This window comes from Gorilla gorilla, chromosome 6, assembly GCF_029281585.2.
Source record: "Gorilla gorilla gorilla isolate KB3781 chromosome 6, NHGRI_mGorGor1-v2.1_pri, whole genome shotgun sequence".
NCBI classification, from domain to species: domain Eukaryota; kingdom Metazoa; phylum Chordata; class Mammalia; order Primates; family Hominidae; genus Gorilla; species Gorilla gorilla.
Window position 1 is genome coordinate 121,926,940 of NC_073230.2, and position 17,949 is coordinate 121,944,888.

General features: G+C 36.1%; 1 long non-coding RNA gene across 1 annotated transcript; it reads right to left on the reverse strand.

The window, feature by feature from the left end:
- Positions 1–1,276: 1,276 nt before the first annotated feature.
- Positions 1,277–16,884, reverse strand: LOC109027691 (uncharacterized). Its single transcript, XR_010134742.1, has 4 exons — positions 16,792–16,884; positions 7,760–7,888; positions 4,220–4,375; positions 1,277–1,395 (listed from the first exon to the last, which is right to left on the reverse strand). It is a non-coding gene; the product is annotated as an uncharacterized lncRNA (long non-coding RNA).
- Between the last annotated feature and the right edge of the window lie 1,065 nt (positions 16,885–17,949).

The window sequence follows — 17,949 nt, forward strand, 5'->3', positions numbered from 1 at the left end:
TTATTTGAAAGGATGACCTGTTAATGGGATCTGGTGGTATTGGAATCTGACATATAACCTAGAGATAAAATTGGATGAATTGGATAATTTTTTGAAATGAATACCAGGGTAGGAAAAAAGATGTTTTTCAACATTATTAAATAATGCCGATATTTTTCTGTGTATCTAGGGGGATTCTCCTTGCTGTATGTTATTAATGACTCCTGAAAACAGATAATGAAATTGACTTTAAATATTGTTCATGTGGATGCTCACATCTAGAATGGGTGTGTGTCGTGTGTGTGTGTGTGTCTGTGTGTGTGTGTGTGTGTGTGTCTGTGTGTGTGTGTGTGTGTTTAAACTAGAATCTAATTTCCATCTCCTATGGGCTTTTAAAGGCTGTCTCCATAGCAATGACCAATGAGAGGAGAGGATTTAGCAGGTTTCTTTCTCAGTATATGTGGCACAGTCATCTCTTTTTATGTCCTTCTATTTGTTCCCTATATGCCATTACTGGCTGCCTCTATGGCAACAGCCAATGAGCTCTTGCACATACATCACTGCACCCTCTGTATATGCTCCTCTGTGTGTGCCCTCATGCACTCAGTGGTATCATAAAGCATCTGAGGAGTTGTACGTGCCCAGTGAGTTGGTTTTGTGCCCCTGGAAACCTCCTCTTCCTTCCATGCCCTCAGGATAGCATGGATCATAATCACCTTAAAAATTGTACCTGCTTGAATTGTCCCTCCCTGTTCAGTACACATTAATCTTCTCTGACCTAGGTTCCACGGATATAATGTGTTCATTATAGAAGATGAAAGATGAAAGCTTGTTGGCTGCGTAGCTTTGGGAGAACCTCAACTTGTAAAATATGAAGTCCCGGTATGGGATAGATATTTAAGTCTAGCAGAACTTTCTTATAAAAGGATACATTCTAGTCAACATTTTGATATTTCATACTACTTCTTGGTAGGATTTAAAACACTAGATTTGCATTTTATTGTTTTATAAACAATTATCATGTAAGTGATTTTTCTGCATGTGGTATTTATTTATTTTTACTAGGGATAAAAGCAAACATTAAACATAAAATCCACCCTCAAGAAGCCTATTTTCGCAAATAATCATCTTCTATACCCACTTTAATGAGATAATCATCTAATGAAAACAAATTGATGGTAATCAAATTGATGGTATACATTAAAAGAGGTAAAAATTAAAGACAAAAGAAGTATTGGTAAGTAGTTCAGAAATGTGTACATTTAAAACAAAAATATGAGATTAAGAGAAAACTAACCTGGTATTTAGATGTTTTTGTTGTTTTGCTTATGTTTAACTTTTAGACTTTCTCATAGAGACATTGTAACTAAAATCCACACTTCTGTAATATTGCGCTTGTAATTTCCATTTCAAACCCTAAAGCAAAATTTAATTTAATTCAATTTGGAGTTTGGAGCACAGTGTAGACAATTTAAACTTAACTATATCTAATTATTTTCACCATTTTGTGTTTTAAAATTAACAACAAATCTTGCAATAGCATATATTCTAATATGTTCCTTTTAAATTGGTGATAAATGGCAGCAGAAATCCTTGTAAGGAAAGGATCCAAAGAAAACATTCTTGTGAGCTATATTGATTGTCATTCATTGTAAGAAAAAGCAAACACTTTGTCTTCACAAATTGGGTCCTCAGGCCTGCAGGAGGATTCCTCTTGAATGGGGGTTGTTATTACTCCAAGAGACTGGGGCTAGGGATGGCATAGACAAAGGAAGGCTGAAAAACTCATATTCAAGACTAAATCTTAGAGATCAGAAGTGATTCCTTCAATGACTACTCGGAAGTCAGCTACCACAGATCAGGGAACATAGTCATAACAACATCATAAAACTACTTAAATTTTGTAATTTCCCCATGCATTTTGGTTTTGCCATCCCCTTAAAATCAAAAGTCCTGTGTGTTTGTCTTTGGGGACAGCAAGAAAGCCTGAAGTTGCAGAGACTATCCCTCTTTGCTGCTATATTAGTGGTGAGAAGATCTTTGAGGATGAGAGAGGGGTGGAAGCACTATGGACATTACTGAGGTTAATGTCAACCAACAAGGCCAGCACAGAAGCCAATCTGGGTTATAGGCACACTGAGTATATCTTACTAACCACACAGCATCATGACCCCCCGATGCATTCAACTGGGATGATGTTATGTGCCATTTAAATCTTTATCACTAACTCTTTATCACATGCCATGAGACTCAATCACTGAAATCTTAGTCTATTCATTTATGCAGCCAACAGACACATGAAAAAATGCTCATCATCACTGGCCATCAGAGAAATGCAAATCAAAACCACAATGAGATATCATCTCACACCAGTTAGAATGGCGATCATTAAAAAGTCAGGAAACAACAGGTGCTGGAGAGGATGTGGAGAAATAGGAATACTTTTATGCTGTTGGTGGGACTGTAAACTAATTCAACCATTGTGGAAGACAGTGTGGCAATTCCTCAGGGATCTAGAACTAGAAATATCATTTGACCCAGCCATCCCATTACTGGGTATATACCCAAAGGAATATAAATCACACTGCTATAAAGACACATGCACACGTATGTTTATTGTGGCACTACTCACAATAGCAAAGACTTGGAACCAATCCAAATGTCCAACAATGATAGACTGGGTTAAGAAAATGTGGCACATATACACCATAGAATACTAACAGTTATAAAAAAGGATGAGTTCATGTCCTTCGCAGGGACATGGAAGAAGCTGGAAACCACCATTCTCAGCAAACTATTGCAAGGACAAAAAACCAAACACCGCATGTTCTCACTCATAGGTGGGAATAGAACAATGAGAACACTTGGACACAGGAAGGGGAACATCACACACCAGGGCCTGTTGTGGGGTGGGGGGAGGGGGAGGGATAGCATTAGGAGATATACCTAATGTAAATGACAAGTTAATGGGTGCAGCACACCAACATGGCACATGTATACATATGTAACAAACCTGCACGTTGTGCACATGTACCCTAGAACTTCAAGTACAATAAAAATATATATATATATATATAAAGAACTGAGTAGATCTTACAATTTTCAAAGACCCACTTGGATATACTCTTCAAATAATTTTTGAAATCTGTCATAACCAAATAAAACGTGCAAATGAAAACCAATAAAAAGAAATCTTGGTCTATTTTATGAAGAGGTTGGTTCACCCTAAACACTGTCTTCAGACATTCCATTTATTGCGAATTATTTTTCAACCCAGGCAGATTATTTTTCTGTTCCCTAGATAATGCTAAAAATAGCAGTATTATTCCATCTTAAGTAGTTGTTAAGCAATGCTTAGCAATTGAGGTTTGGAGAATTTCTGACGCTTTTTAAAAGCAACTTCATACTCCTAACCCATAGCTTTCTTTCAGCAATTGCTCACATACCTCCCAATTTTTCCTATCTGATTTTGTTTTCCTCCAACTGCAATATCAAGTTACCATTAGCACTCATTCTTTGGTTTTCTCTTTGCCAAGTGACATTACATGGTAATTGTCCAGTATCAGTTTTTCTTCCTCCACTGCCGCCTCCTTACCCCATTTTATCTGCAGGCATTAGGTTCTATTTCACTTTTATGTTGAATATTAAACTTTCAGGTAAAATTAGTGATTTTTCTAGTGTTAAAAATTGTTATTTTCTCATTGAATGGTGTTTATCATCTGTCCCCATTTGTTCCTATTTCAGTCTCTAAGTATAGTTGAACCTAAAGTTATGCAAGACCAGAAATCTTTTCAAGTTTGCACTCTCCTTGCTATAGTTATACAAACCAGTGGAAAGTAATTTTCATTAGTTAATACAATGGTAGACTAAAATTCATTTGGTTAACAGGAAATGAAGTTTCTCTGTTCCTCTTTTCCCTCCAGTTTTTACACTGATAATTTAATCTCATTGATTCTTAAGTAAATTTTTTTGTGCATTATTCTTATGAAATCATTATTCTTGTTATTATTATAAAACCTTTATGTATGTTTAGGCTGTGGGAGGTGGTGGGGAAGTCATAGGGGGTGGAGGATAGGGTGGAAGAGGGATGCTTCAACTGGTTTGTTTAGATCATTATATATAAATCAACTGTAGTACTAATACTTGCTTTAATATTTGAAGTAAAAAAGAAGAAAGGAGAAGTAAGAAAAGGTAAAAGCAACAAGGTAAAAGAAAAAAATCCTTTTTTTTTCTTTCTTACTGGGTGCTTTTTTAGGTAGTCCACAGAATTTTTGGTATCCACGACCTTCTTTTCTGGCCTTTCTTCCTTTATGATGCCTGGAATCCTTTTCCATAGTTCCCAGAGTTGCATGCTCTCTGCTGTACCAAATCCTGTTCTGTTCAGCATCTTGGTCTCCTGTTGCCAATCAGAAGGTTACAAATGAGGCTGGGCATGGTAGCTCACGCCTGTAATCCCAGCACTTTGGGGGGCTGAGGCAGGTGGATCACCTGAGGTCAGGAGTTCAAGACCAGCCTGGCCAACATGATGAAACCCTGCCTCTACTAAAAATACAAAAAATTAGCTGGGCGTGGTGGTGGGCGCCTGTAATCTCAGCTACTCAGGAGGCTGAGGCAGGAGAATTGCTTGAACCCAGGAGGTGGAGGTTGCAGTGAGCCAAAATCACGCCACTGCACTCCAGCCTGGGCAACAAGAGTGAAACTCCATCTCAAACAAACAAACAAACAACAACAACAGAAAAAAGAAAAGAAGGTTACAAACAGTCTGTCTTTTCTCTCCTCAGAGAAGCTAATTTCAGCTGGCTGTTATGAGGACATGAAATTAAACTAACATTTACTAATATGTGTATAGTGGATAGCACTTTACCCTTTCCAGAAGTATTTGCATTTTAAGAAAGATGTAAACCAAAGGATAATCTTTTTGGTAGAATTTTATGGGGTGTAACGACTGAAGTACAAATAATAATAATAATAATTCAGGAAGTATTTTACTTGGGCCAGAGCCCTGTTTGGGAATCTGGATTCACAGTCTGTTCATTCTGTCCACAACTTCCCTCACTCACTCTTTTGGATGCATGGATTGTCAAAAAATTCCATCTACCTGTACTCCTCCCTTTCTCCACCCTCCCATACCTCAACTGGCAATAGTTCTGAGTCTAGTTCATGTATGTGGAGATGTGGAAATTAAATTATGGATCATTAGTAGATATTGTTCCCCTAAGTCAGAAACTGCTTGATCTCAGAAGCAGCATTATTTGACATCTGATCAGAAGTTTCAATGCTTAATTTTTTAAATCATAAAAGTAATATGTGATAATTATAACTAATTTAAACAAAATAATTTAAACAAAATACATGACACAAGAGAATAATCCCCCTCTTTCCCCAACTCCAAATCCATTCTGTAAAGGCAACCACTGTTATCAATTTGTGGTATATCTTTTCTGATTTTTATTCATGCTTGGCTAATTTTGGCTCTGCATAATCCTGACATTTAGCTTTTCAAGCATTCTCACGAGCTATCTTGTGAAAAAACGTAGATCAGATTTACATCTGAGCTATGACATATAATATTTAATAAAGAAAGTGCCATAAAAGTTTCCCATAACATTATTTTAAAGAAAATCAGCTATTGAACATTATTACAATTTTATTTCATTATACCCACATCATAATTTATAATTTCCTACAAAATTTTGCTTGCAAACACAGTTCTGCCTAAGTTACTAATTTATATGTTCCTGTCTTGTTTGTATGCCATTTTAAGCTTGAGGCTTTTCATGTCCTTTTCTCTGCCTTCTGTTTATTTGGTAATAGGTTTGAAAGATTAAAAAGTGGAATATTGGTTAGAGCATAAGACTCAAAACAAAAAAACCCCTCAAATTTAGAAAGTTTTCTATTCCTCTCTATATATTTATCAATAATTAAGGAATACTTCAGTTTCCTCATCTATAAATGGGGATTAATTTTTGGATGAGTTGTTATTTGGCATACATTTAAAAATAATCCATTGTATACTAAAATTATTTTTGTCTACCATGAGTTTTCTTTCCTCCAGATAGAATAATTCAAGTATTTTTCATGCCAGCTTACTGTCATCTCCAGTAATTGTTAATTTGTTTCAAATACAACTAGGTAAAGATAATTTTATTTTTTATTTTTTTTTAGAATTTGCTTGAGAGCGGAGGTCAGTTTTTGTTTTTCACTTACATCACACTTTTGAGATGCTCTCCCTGTAAAAATTTCACTGGAATTATATTGATTGTTCAACTACTCTACACTTCAGATACTATTTTAAAAATCGAGGACTGGAAGAAACCAATGAAAATCAGTAATAGGAGTAGATTTTCAATCGTAATATTAAAAAATAACTGTGTGAGCTCTGGGGATGTTAGTATACTTTTAATGCAGCATGGTTTAAAGGCACAGAATGCTATTATCCAAAAACAAAATGCATAAATGAGTCAATTATCCATGCAAATTTGGCAACGTGTTCAACATATTGTTTTATTTTAAAAGGTTAAATACACAGAATAATTTTAAAACAGAGAAAGTAAAGCCTGTTCAATTATAGCACTGTATTTTAAACCCAGAGATACATGAACTCTGCAGAAACCTGAAGAACCAGGCTCATGTGGAGACAAAGGGAACACTAAATGGAGAAAAAACACCTTTTTTTTTTTTTTGAGACGGAGTCTCGTTCTGTCGCCCAGGCTAGAGTGCAGTGGCGCAATCTCGGCTCACTGCAACCTCTGCCTCCCGGGTTCATGCCATTCTCCTGCCTCAGCCTCCCAGAAAAAAACACTTTCTATCATGAATCATACTTTCTTGTATAAAACCTGTACCGTACTCTAAACTCTGTGTTAGGATCTATGCCAACACCCTATTTATTGCTTCTTCCTCCTCTTTCTCTCAGGACATCTTTTTTTGTAGATTGAAGGTGGGAAATGCTATGTGCTTATATCTGAGAAGATGTCTCTCTCTGCTTTAGAATCATCAATCTTTCCCACAGCCAGAGGTAGGCTGGCTTCCATCTTGATTGTCAGTGCTGCAGTGAGCTCCGTTCTTCTGTGTTTTTATTGGTATTTTAGTGAGAGGTAGGGAAAAGCTGCCTGCTGGGCTGTTGAAGAAATGTTGACAGTTGCCGGGCCAGTACTCTGTATGTGGCTCAGGCTTAGTAAGTAGTTATTGAATGAATAACTGCATGAGTTTAAAGAGCAGAGATAGTACAAAGAGCAGAGATAGTTCTTTATATAGCAGAACAAGCAGCTGATTACTCAGAATGATTTGAAAGGCAAAAAGGACTGCTTGGTTCCTTAATCTAGTGGATAAAATACAGTGCCTGAAATTCTTACCTTAGGTTTATGAATACTTTTGTGTTTGGGCATTGAATGCTTTTCTAAAATGGAAATTATTTTTGGAATAAGCCATAATCAACAATCAAAACCTAATGTAAATCTGTATAGCGGTTTAGTTGATTTAGAGATTTATTACAGAAAAAGCTTTGATTCTTGGGAAAGAGAAGTGGGAAATGGAGGGGAGAAGGTTGAAAATCTGGAGTGTTTGCACTCAAAGCATGGGGCAGTGAGGAGAGGGCCGGGGTAGGGGGTGGAGACCTTCTCCAAAAGTGGAAGCCAAAATAGAGATGACAGAGTATGAGTCAAAGGGGAGAAATTTGAATGCTTGTACAATTTAGCTGTCCTGCAATGGAAAGACTTATTTTCTTGGGTTTCTCATTATAGCCAGGAGGACAAAAAAGAGAAAAACAAACAGAACACATTACTTCCAACTGGCTTTCTGCTGAATTCTCCAGAGAATGGCTGGATTGTCACAGTGGTTGCCTTTAAGGCCTTAAGCATAAGCCACTTCCTTGTCTTGCTTCTTATATTCATGAAACTTTCACTCTAGAATTCTAGGACAAAGGAAGGAGATGATAAGGAGAAGTTAAATTTTGTATAGCAAATGATTTTATTTTTATTTTTTAATTGTGATAAAATACACATAACATAAAACTTACTATGTTAATCATTTAAAAATGTACAGTTAAGTAATGTTAAGCATTTTCATGTTGTTGTGCAACCAATCTTCAGAACTTTTTCATCTTGCAAAACTAAAACTTTATACCCATTAAGTAACAACCTCTCCATTTTCCTCTTCCTCAGCTCTTGACAACAACCATTCTACCTGCTGTGTCTATGAGTTTGATTACTCTTAATACCCTGTATAAGTGAAGTCATGCAGTATTTGCATTTTTGTAACTGGCTTATTTCATTTACCATAATATTCTCATAAAGCGTTCATCCATTTTATAGCATGTGTTAGAATTTCCTTACTCTTTAAGGCTATTATTCCATTATATGTATATACTACATTTTGTTTATCCATTATCGATGGACACGGGTTGCTTCCACTTTTTGGTTACTGTGAACAATGCTGCTATGAACATGGGTTTACAAACATTTCTTTAAAACCCTGCTTTCAATTATTTTGAGTACACAACCAGAAGTAAAATTGCTGGATCATGTGGTAATTCTATTTTTAATTCTTTTAAGGGACAGTCATACTGTTTTCTGTAGTGGCTGCACCATTTTACATTCCTACCAGGGGTGTACAAGAGTTGCAATTTTTTCACATCCTTGCCAGCACTTGTTATTTTATGTTTGTTTGTTTTGTTTTTCCTTTTGATAGCAGCTGTAGTAACTGACTTTTTAAAGGTCACTTTCGCCAAGCTATCATTTTTCCTTTACAGATGTGGAAATTGCAGTTCAAAGGAGAAATGATTGCCTTCAATGGTAGCTAAAGAATTGAAATCCAAGTTTTCAAAATCCAAATACAAGTCTCCTCCTACAACAGCAGACTTCACAATATATCAGACAAAACTATTAGAAACAGCAAGCAAGAGGATCTTAAAATTGGGGAGATGAGGGACTTGAAGCCTGATGGGGGAGGTTTCTAGTTTTTAATGTAGTTTGAGCTGCAGGTAAAAATCTGCTGATAATAATACTGTCCAAAGGAGGAATTTAGTTTTTTTAAAAAAAATTAGCTATGCGAACAGTAAAGCTTGACCTTCATTAATATGTGCTCATTAGCATTATCTGATTTACATAGGTGTTAGCCCAGGTGTTTGGAAGAGCAGCCAGGAGAATAACCTCAGATCATTACAAAACTGGAGATGTATCTTCTGTTCCTCTCTGAGGACTTTCAAATAAACATTAATTATAACAGCACAAATTTAGAAATGGCTGATTACATAATTTTGGCAAACCTGTCATTATCCATAAATATTTCATGAAATACAGAAATGCATGCAGCATTTTTCATAAAGCTTCATAAAGACACTTTTTTCTCTGATGGGGGGAAAAAAACCCCTGTGTTTCTTATATAATTCTCAGGTCAGGCAAACACTACTTCTGGAGCATAGAATTATACCTACAGTTTCAGATTCCACGGTTAATCTTCTTGGCTTTATATTTTGGGAACAATGTAGCAGGAACTGTGTTTAAGCTAAATGCTTATCTGATGATAGACTTCCTCTCTTGCATTATGTAGGGAAATAAAATGATGTGATGATATAAGCGCAATGTAGCGCTCTGCAGAGTTCAATATCCTGCAGTTTCTTTGTGCTCTTCCTGCTTGATATGCAAGTTACTTCTAAGTGTCCTGAAAAACCACTCATCATGGAGAACTTAAAAGTAACACTGGACACTGTGAGAGTATTGTGCTGAGAAGACAGTGACAGAGCCTAATGTGAGTCATGTTTTTTCATACTTAACACCTCTTCACAGAATCATCTCAATTTTATGGATGACAAGTGTGAAGAAGACAGAAGTCAGGAGAGAACAATGCCAAATTTATCCTAGAAATGATTAATTGATCAGTGGATTTATGCAAACCAAAACTATTTAATAGGCACCTATATCATGTGTCAGTCACAGTGCTGGACACTCAGGTGAGTGATACAAACAAGAAAATACATCATTCCTGCTCTCAAGGACGTTAAAAATAATCTCCATGATGCAGTGGCTTTCAGACTTTGGTGTACATCAGAATCACATGGAAGGCTTGTTAAAGCACAGGTTGTTGGGCCTTACCCTTATACTTTCTGATTCTGTGGGTATGGGAACAGGGAGCAAAAATTTCGAAAATGTTCCCAGACGATGTTGATGTCACTGGTCCTGGGACCGCACTTTGGGAACCACCATTATAATGAAACTTTTGTAGCAGCAAAAGAGAGCCTAAATCTTAAAAATCTTAACTTGTGAAAGCCTTGTTTGCTTAAATGTAATAATAATGTCAAAGCTTCACATGGTTAATTAAGGCTCTCCCGCTGTCCAATTAACATAGCCCCTAAAAGGGAACTTCAAATGAATAGTGCCATTATGCTTCACACAGATGCACATACAGACACACACACACACACACACATACACACAGAAATTTAAAAAAAGGGCTAGATGAAACCATTTTGGAGATTGTGAATGATATTTAGTCCACTATCACCAAAAATAATACCTGGTAAGGAAAATGAGACACAAATAAAAATATTCAGTGGAAAAGAAAAACACTTCAAATTGAATTATGTAAAAAAAAAATCAATTGAATTATGTAAAAAAAATTAAATGCTGATATCCCGATAAGACTGTACAAATGTTAGAGCAATAATGAAAGAGGAAACAAATTTATGTTTTTTTACACTAAAAATGATATAACAGAAGATAAAATAATTGATGTGTCTTTAATATAATACAAGGGCAATTGTATCTGATTTTAAAAAATGATCTAGTTTTCTATGGATTGGCTTCTTGATGGAATCTTTTCAGTTGTTTGATGATAAAACCAATTTAATGATAAATGAGTAATGATGGATGTGCTTCTTTATGTACCTGTACACTTACATGGTACAAAGTATAGGCAGTGACTTTCAGTGACCAAGTAAGAGAGATTAGAGTGTAATACAAGTGAATGTAAAAATGGCAGGAGTGGCTAAAAGTAAGCAAAAGATGAGTCATGTTGAATTTATGTGATACCCTTTTTCTGATGGTCTCAGAAAATACTGGCATTTAAAACTCATTGAGAGAGTGTAGCCAGGCATTATTACCTGTGTTGTTATATGTTTAAGGTGAACATACAGAAGCACGGAGATTTCCTGACTCTCCCAAGGATTGGTATACTGAATGCAAGAATTAGAATCAGTACGTTAGGTTTTGTTGGTATATTTTTGTTTCAAATTTTAGTCCAGTTTTAAACACCAGACAACATTTTTTTATAATATAAGATTTCTAGCAGCTTTGTTTTGGAAGAAATTTCTAGAGATTTAAATTTATTAATTCCTACATGGGTGAGTCCATCCTCATGTGTAGGGGCTGCAGGCAGTTGCTCCTGGTATGATCCAAGTTTCACCATGAAATTTCCATCAATATTCAGTTTCTCTCTAAGTGGCTTGCTAGAGTACTAGCCTTCTTTCTAGGTTTTGCTTGATATTCTTATGCTAATTGAGTCAATATTACAGTATGGTGATGTGGGTAGGCTCTGGAATCAAGCTCCCAGGGTTCAAATCTCAGCTCTGCTACTTATTCACTTAATGACCTTGAGCAACACTTAATCCTTCTAAACCTGCATATTCCATTTGTAAAATGGAGGCTCACAGGAGCTAGGCCTGAATTGAAGGGCAGGTCAGCAAACTGGGATAAAGCCATTCTGCAGCCAGGTCAATCTGTAAAGTTTAAAAGAGGAAGAACCCCTTCTGGGGCACAACAAGAGTTTTGTTTGGCTCTGAAAGTGACAGGGGAACTGTTCAATTATAGACCAAGTTAGAATCAGCTAAAGTTTAGACATTTGTTTGAAATGTTGAGTTTCAAACTGTTTTGCCATTTTGGGGGCTGCTCTGAACTCAGGACCCTCTGGCTTTTTGTAAGGACCATCCATTTGTTTAGGTGGTTAATTTCTCAAATAGGCCTTGGTCCTGACTTAACTGAACAGGATGGGTTAGGTCAGGACCAAGGCCTGTTTGAGAGGTTGGGCCAGGTGTCCTTGTAGCTCACTGGAGTTAAGCGTCCAGCTACTGGAAGTGAGTAATCCAGCCAGTACTTAACCACTGAAAAGAAAAGGAAGTTGTCCTAGCTAGGGGGTGGAGGATACATGTCACACTTTAATAAACAGGCAGAGGCAAACCGTAGCTTTAAGAAAGGACTGAATTTGTAATGTGAGCGGTGGAATGTCAGGGAATAAGGGAATTGGGGGAAAATTTCTGTTTATTTTTATGTTGAAGAGAAAAGCTAGGACTTTAATTTAGTCTATAAATTATAACAGGGTGCTAATTTTATTTCCTAATTAACAGCATCTAGGTTAGACTTTGCATATAATTGTGCTAATTCTTAGGATGCACAAAAAATAAATGAAAGGCTTTTTGAGGGGTTAATTTTTCTAACAAAATTATAGAATAGCACAACAGGGCATCCTTCACTTCTTGCTTGACTTTTGTGGCATGCTTATAAAGAAGGTTATCTTTGCAAAATATTCAAGGTCTTCTTCAAACCCTCTTTTGAAGGATTTACTTTGTCATCAAATCTTTATTTTTCAATGGTTTGAAATGGTTTGAGTTGTTTTCCAATTTCACTTTTATGGACTTCATCAAAGTCTGCATCTTTTGCAAGATTTTCAGTTTCACTGATAATTATAACATGCCATAATTTTTGTAAGAAAATGGCAAAGATATGAAAATGATGCATAGGATAAGAGCTAATGCGAAGCAGGAAGGAATTTTTGAGTATAAACTATATCCCATGTGGTCAGTTCCTTAACACAGATTTTTATATCATAATACATCTGCCTGCCTATGAAACCTTATAAGTTTGAGGACTTGAATAATAACAAGAAAGACCTGTCTTAATAACAAGAAAGACCTGTCTAATTTTACTGTCAATTGAGACTGGGAAAGAGTCTTACAGCTTTGCCCTTTCTAATGTGTTATTGACAATAGAAACACCCATGACACTTTGATATTTGCCCCAACCTAGTAGCCCCTTCTCCTAGAATTGGGATTTAGAATCTTGATTATCATTTTCTCAAACCAAATGTTTCTAAAAGTAAAAGAAGGCCTACACTCATAGAGTAGTGCTCTAAGTTACCATTATTTGGTGCATATCACAGAGCTTGGTATGTCTTTATGGAGTGAGGAAACCCCAAGTAGATGAATCCTTAAAATGGCAAATATGTACAGTGATTGCCCTGGTGTGGTGGACAACAGATTTCTTCCTCTGGTGTAGTGAGACTGGAAAACTTGTGAGGCAGGCTTCACTTGGGCTCATAAAGATTTATCTTTATTTGTTGCTCAATCTCAGGGAAATCAGAAGGAACCTGCATGCAGGTGTACTTCAGTGGCTGATATGGAGGCCAGATGTTGGGTGTCTGAGCAAAAGTCCTGATTTTAGTTGACCTCCTTCTGGATTCATTAGCGGATCAAACCATATCTGAACAGATGTACTCATTAGTCCTGCAGTAGGTCCACTGGGAAGCTTCTTTCTAATTTTGGCTTTGAGTCCACTGGATGAATGGATTTTACTAGAGTCTATCCTCTCCTATGGACGTTTGAACAATAGTTTTAGCTTATCATCAAAATCTTTATAGTGAGCTCCCCTAATGCATACAGTAGGAAGTCCTAGCTACAGCAATTAGGCAAGAAAAATAAATAAAAGGCATCCAAATTGGAAAGGAAGAAGTTCAATTTTTCCTGTTTGCAGGTGACATTACCTTATATGTGGAAAACTCTGAAGTCTCCACCAAAAAACTGTCAGAACTAATAAATATTCTAACAGAATATTTTCATATTGTAAAGGTGCAGGATGAAAAACAACATACAAAAATCAGTAGCATGTACTAACAATGAACTGTGTACTAACAATGAACTATCCAAAAAAGGAAACCAATAAAACAATTCCAATTACAATAGCTACAAAAGTAAATAAATACATAGGAATACATTTAACTAAGGACATGAAAGATCTGTACTCTAAGAACTATAAAACATTAATAAAAGAAATACAAAAAGACACAAATAAATGGAAAGATACCATGTTTCATTAATTTATTGGAAAATTAATATTGTTAAAATGTCCATACTACCCCCAAAAATCTACAGATTCAATGCAACCTCTATCAAAATTCCAATAACATTGTCCACTGAAACAGAAAAAACAATCCTAAAGTTCACATGGAACTACAAAGACCCCAAATAGCCAAAGCAATCTTGAGCAAAATGAACAAAACTGGGGGTATCACAATGCCTGATTTCAAAATATACTACAAACAGCATGGTGCTGGCATAAAAACAGACATATAGGCCAATAAAACAAAGAGAGTCCAGAAATAAATCCACCCATTTATAGTCAATGGATTTTTGACAATGGTGCCAAGAACACACAATGGGAAAAAACAGTCTTTCAGTAAATGGTTTTGTAAAACAGGATACCTATATGCAGAAAAATAAAATTGGATGTTTATCTGACACCATATACAAAAGTCAACTCATAATGGATTAAAGACTTAAACATAAAGCCTGAAACTGTAAAAACTACTAGAAGAAAACTTAGGGAGAAAACTGCACAACATTGGTCTGAGCAATGATTTTTTTGATATGACTCCAAAAGCACAGGCAACAAAAGCAAATATAGACAAATGGTATCGCATCAACCTGAAAGGCTTCTGTGCAGGAAAGGAAACAATCAACAGAGTGAAGAGACAACCTTTGGAATGGGAGAAAAATTTGCCAGCCATACACCTGATAAAGGATGAATGCCCAAAATATACAAGGAACTCAAATAACTCAATAGCAAGAACATAAAACACCTGATTAAAAACTTGGCAAAGGACCTGAATAGACATTTCTTAAAAGAATATATGGGCCAGGTGCGGTGGCTCACGCCTGTAATCCCAGCACTTTGGGAGGCCAAGGCGGGCAGATCACAAGGTCAGGAGATCGAGACCATCCTGGTTAACACACTGAAACCCTGTTTCTACTGAAAAAAAAAAAAAATTAGCCAGGTATGGTGGTGGGCGCCTGTAGTCCCAGCTACTCGGGAGGCTGAGGCAGGAGAATGGCGTGAACCTGGGAGGCAGAGCTTGCAGTGAGCGGAGATTGCACCACTGCACTCCAGCCTGGGTGACAGAGCGAGACTCCATCTCAAAAAACAAAACAAAACAAAACACAAAACAAAACAAAACAAAACAAAACAAGAATATATGCAAATGGCCAACAAGTAATTGAAAAAATGTTCAACATCACTATCAATAAGGAAATGCAAATAAAATCCACAAAGAAATATTACCTTATGTACCTGTCAGAATGGCTATGATAAAAAATATGAAAGATAAATGTGGAGAAAAGGGAGCTCTTGTACGCTGTTGGTAGGAATGTAAATTAGTACAGCCAATATGGAAAACAGTATGGTGGTTCCTCAAAAAGTTAAAAATAGAACTACCATATGATCCAGCAATTTCATTTCTGAGTATATATCCAAAGAAAATCAAGTCAGTATGCTGAAGCAATATCTGCACTCCTATGTTCATTGCAGCATTATTCACAATAGCCAAAATATGGAATCAACCTAAATGTCCATCAGCAGATAAAGTGTTATATATATATTCTTTCTAATTTTGGCTTTATATAGATACACAATAGAATACTGTGATAAAGAATACATTGAATAGAATGTATAGAATAATGCTACAATGTATTCATAGAATATACAATGTATTCATAGAATACGTTGTAGCATTATTCACAATAGCCAAAATATGGAATCAACCTAAATGTCCATTGGCAAAGTGTTATATATATTCTTTCTAATTTTGTCCCTTTATATACATATATACACATTAGAATACTATTCAGCCTTTAAAAAGAAGAAAATCCTGCCACTTTTGACAACGTAGATGAGCCTGGAGGACATTATGTTAAGTAAATAAGTCAGGCACAGAATTACAAATGCTGTGTGATCTCACTTTTGTGTGAAGTAAAAAATGTTGAGCACACAGAAGCAGAGTAGAATGACAGTTGCCAATGTCCGTGGGGAGTGGTGGTGTGGGAATGGGGAGATATTGGCCAAAGTTAGACAGGATGAGTAAGTGCTGGAGATCTATTGTTAAGCATGATGACTATAGTCAATAATAATGTATAATTGAAAACTGCTGAGGGAATAGATAAGTTCTCACCAAAAAATGATAAGTATGCGAGGTGACGCATATGTTAATTAGCTTTATTTAGCCATTCCACAAGGTATACATAGTTCAAAACATCATGTTGTATACCATAAATATATACAATTTTATTTATCAATTAAAAAAAGGAAAACAGAAAAAAATAAAAAATGTACTGGGAAAAAAATTTATAGCACTCCTAAACATACAGTAGGATGCCCAAAGCGCATCTTGAGCACAGTTTTTCAGTCTCAGCAGCATAATTGACATTTTGGACCAGATAAATCTTGTTGTGAGAGGCTGTTCTGTGCAATATAGGATGCTTGGCAGCAACCCTGGTCTCTACCTACTAGACGACTGTAGCATGTTTCGTTTTGATAATCAAAAATACCTGCACACATTGCTAAATGCCCCTTGAGGGGTAAAATTGCTTCTGGTTGAGACCCAGTCTAGACAAAGGTTGGGAAATTTGTTGGCTGTATCTTCAAAATATGTTCAGAATTCAACCACTCCCACCACTTCCATTTTCTCTCTTTGTCAAGCCACCATCATCTCTTGCCTGGATTATTGCAGTAGTTTCCTAATCAGACTCCTGGTATCTACTCCATTTTCTACTCTTACCTTTTCAGTGTTTTCTCCACACAGCATCCAGAGTGATTCTTTCAGAACATGCCAGTTTATGTCACTTATCTCCTCACAACTCTCCAAAGACTCTCTCTTTCTCTGAGGGTAAAATTAGTAGGTGAATTCAGGACAATGGCATGCCAGGAACTATGTGACGCATCACAACCACCAGCTGAACCAGGGATTTGTGAAGGAGCCAGAGGCATGTGGGCAGCCAATGGCCCCTGAGAAGGCTCAAAACTTTCTGGATGTTCTTTCTGAAGTTGTCTTCAGAGCCAGTTTAGTCAGGCAGGACTACTACTCTGATTCCCTATAATCAGATACTTTTTCTTCCAAATAGTCCTCTAGTTGGATCATTAATCAATTCACCAGACTACTGATGACAATTATCTCTATCCAAAAATTAAAGTCTACACTTAAAAAATTAGGATTTGCTGCCACTGGGTTCATTTGAAACAAAGCAGCAGGTTCTAAATGCAAACCTTTAAGAGGAATCCCTGAAAATGTTTTTAATTGATGGCAAGATCAATGGACTAAAGTAGAAATTCTTAAGGCAGTTACGTTGAAGAAGATAATGTTCACTTAGATTTTTACGTTTTGGGTATTAATTAATATGAGCTTTATTATAATATTCGAAATTACTTCCTAGAGTAATTTAGTAACTTGATATTTTATAATAATAACATTTTGAAACATTTCAAGAATATGCCCTAGATATATGGAAAATAAGTCACAAATTCAACAATAAGATAGATAAGAGATGGAGAACCACAATTACAGAAGAACCAGGAGGTATGCTCCCCCAAGATCAACATGAAATAAGATCTCATGAAAACAGCAAAATAAAGGACAGTTAAAGGTGGCAGAGTTACCGAAAACCTCACTTTGATAAACAAAAAATGTCAGCAATCTGTTAGAGCACAGAAATAGTGATTGCCCCTTTCACTACAACATGGAAAGATTCCACTTGGCTTTGCTAGTTGCTTTCTGTCTCTCCATATGGGAAAAATATAACTAACTGGATAATTTTCAACCAGCAAAAAAAGGTGGAGCATAAATTCTAAAAATAAGTATGATATAAAAATGCTGAAATGCTAAAAATGTTCGATAAGTTCTAAATGGGAAAACAGATAAGAAAAGACATAGTAAAAGATT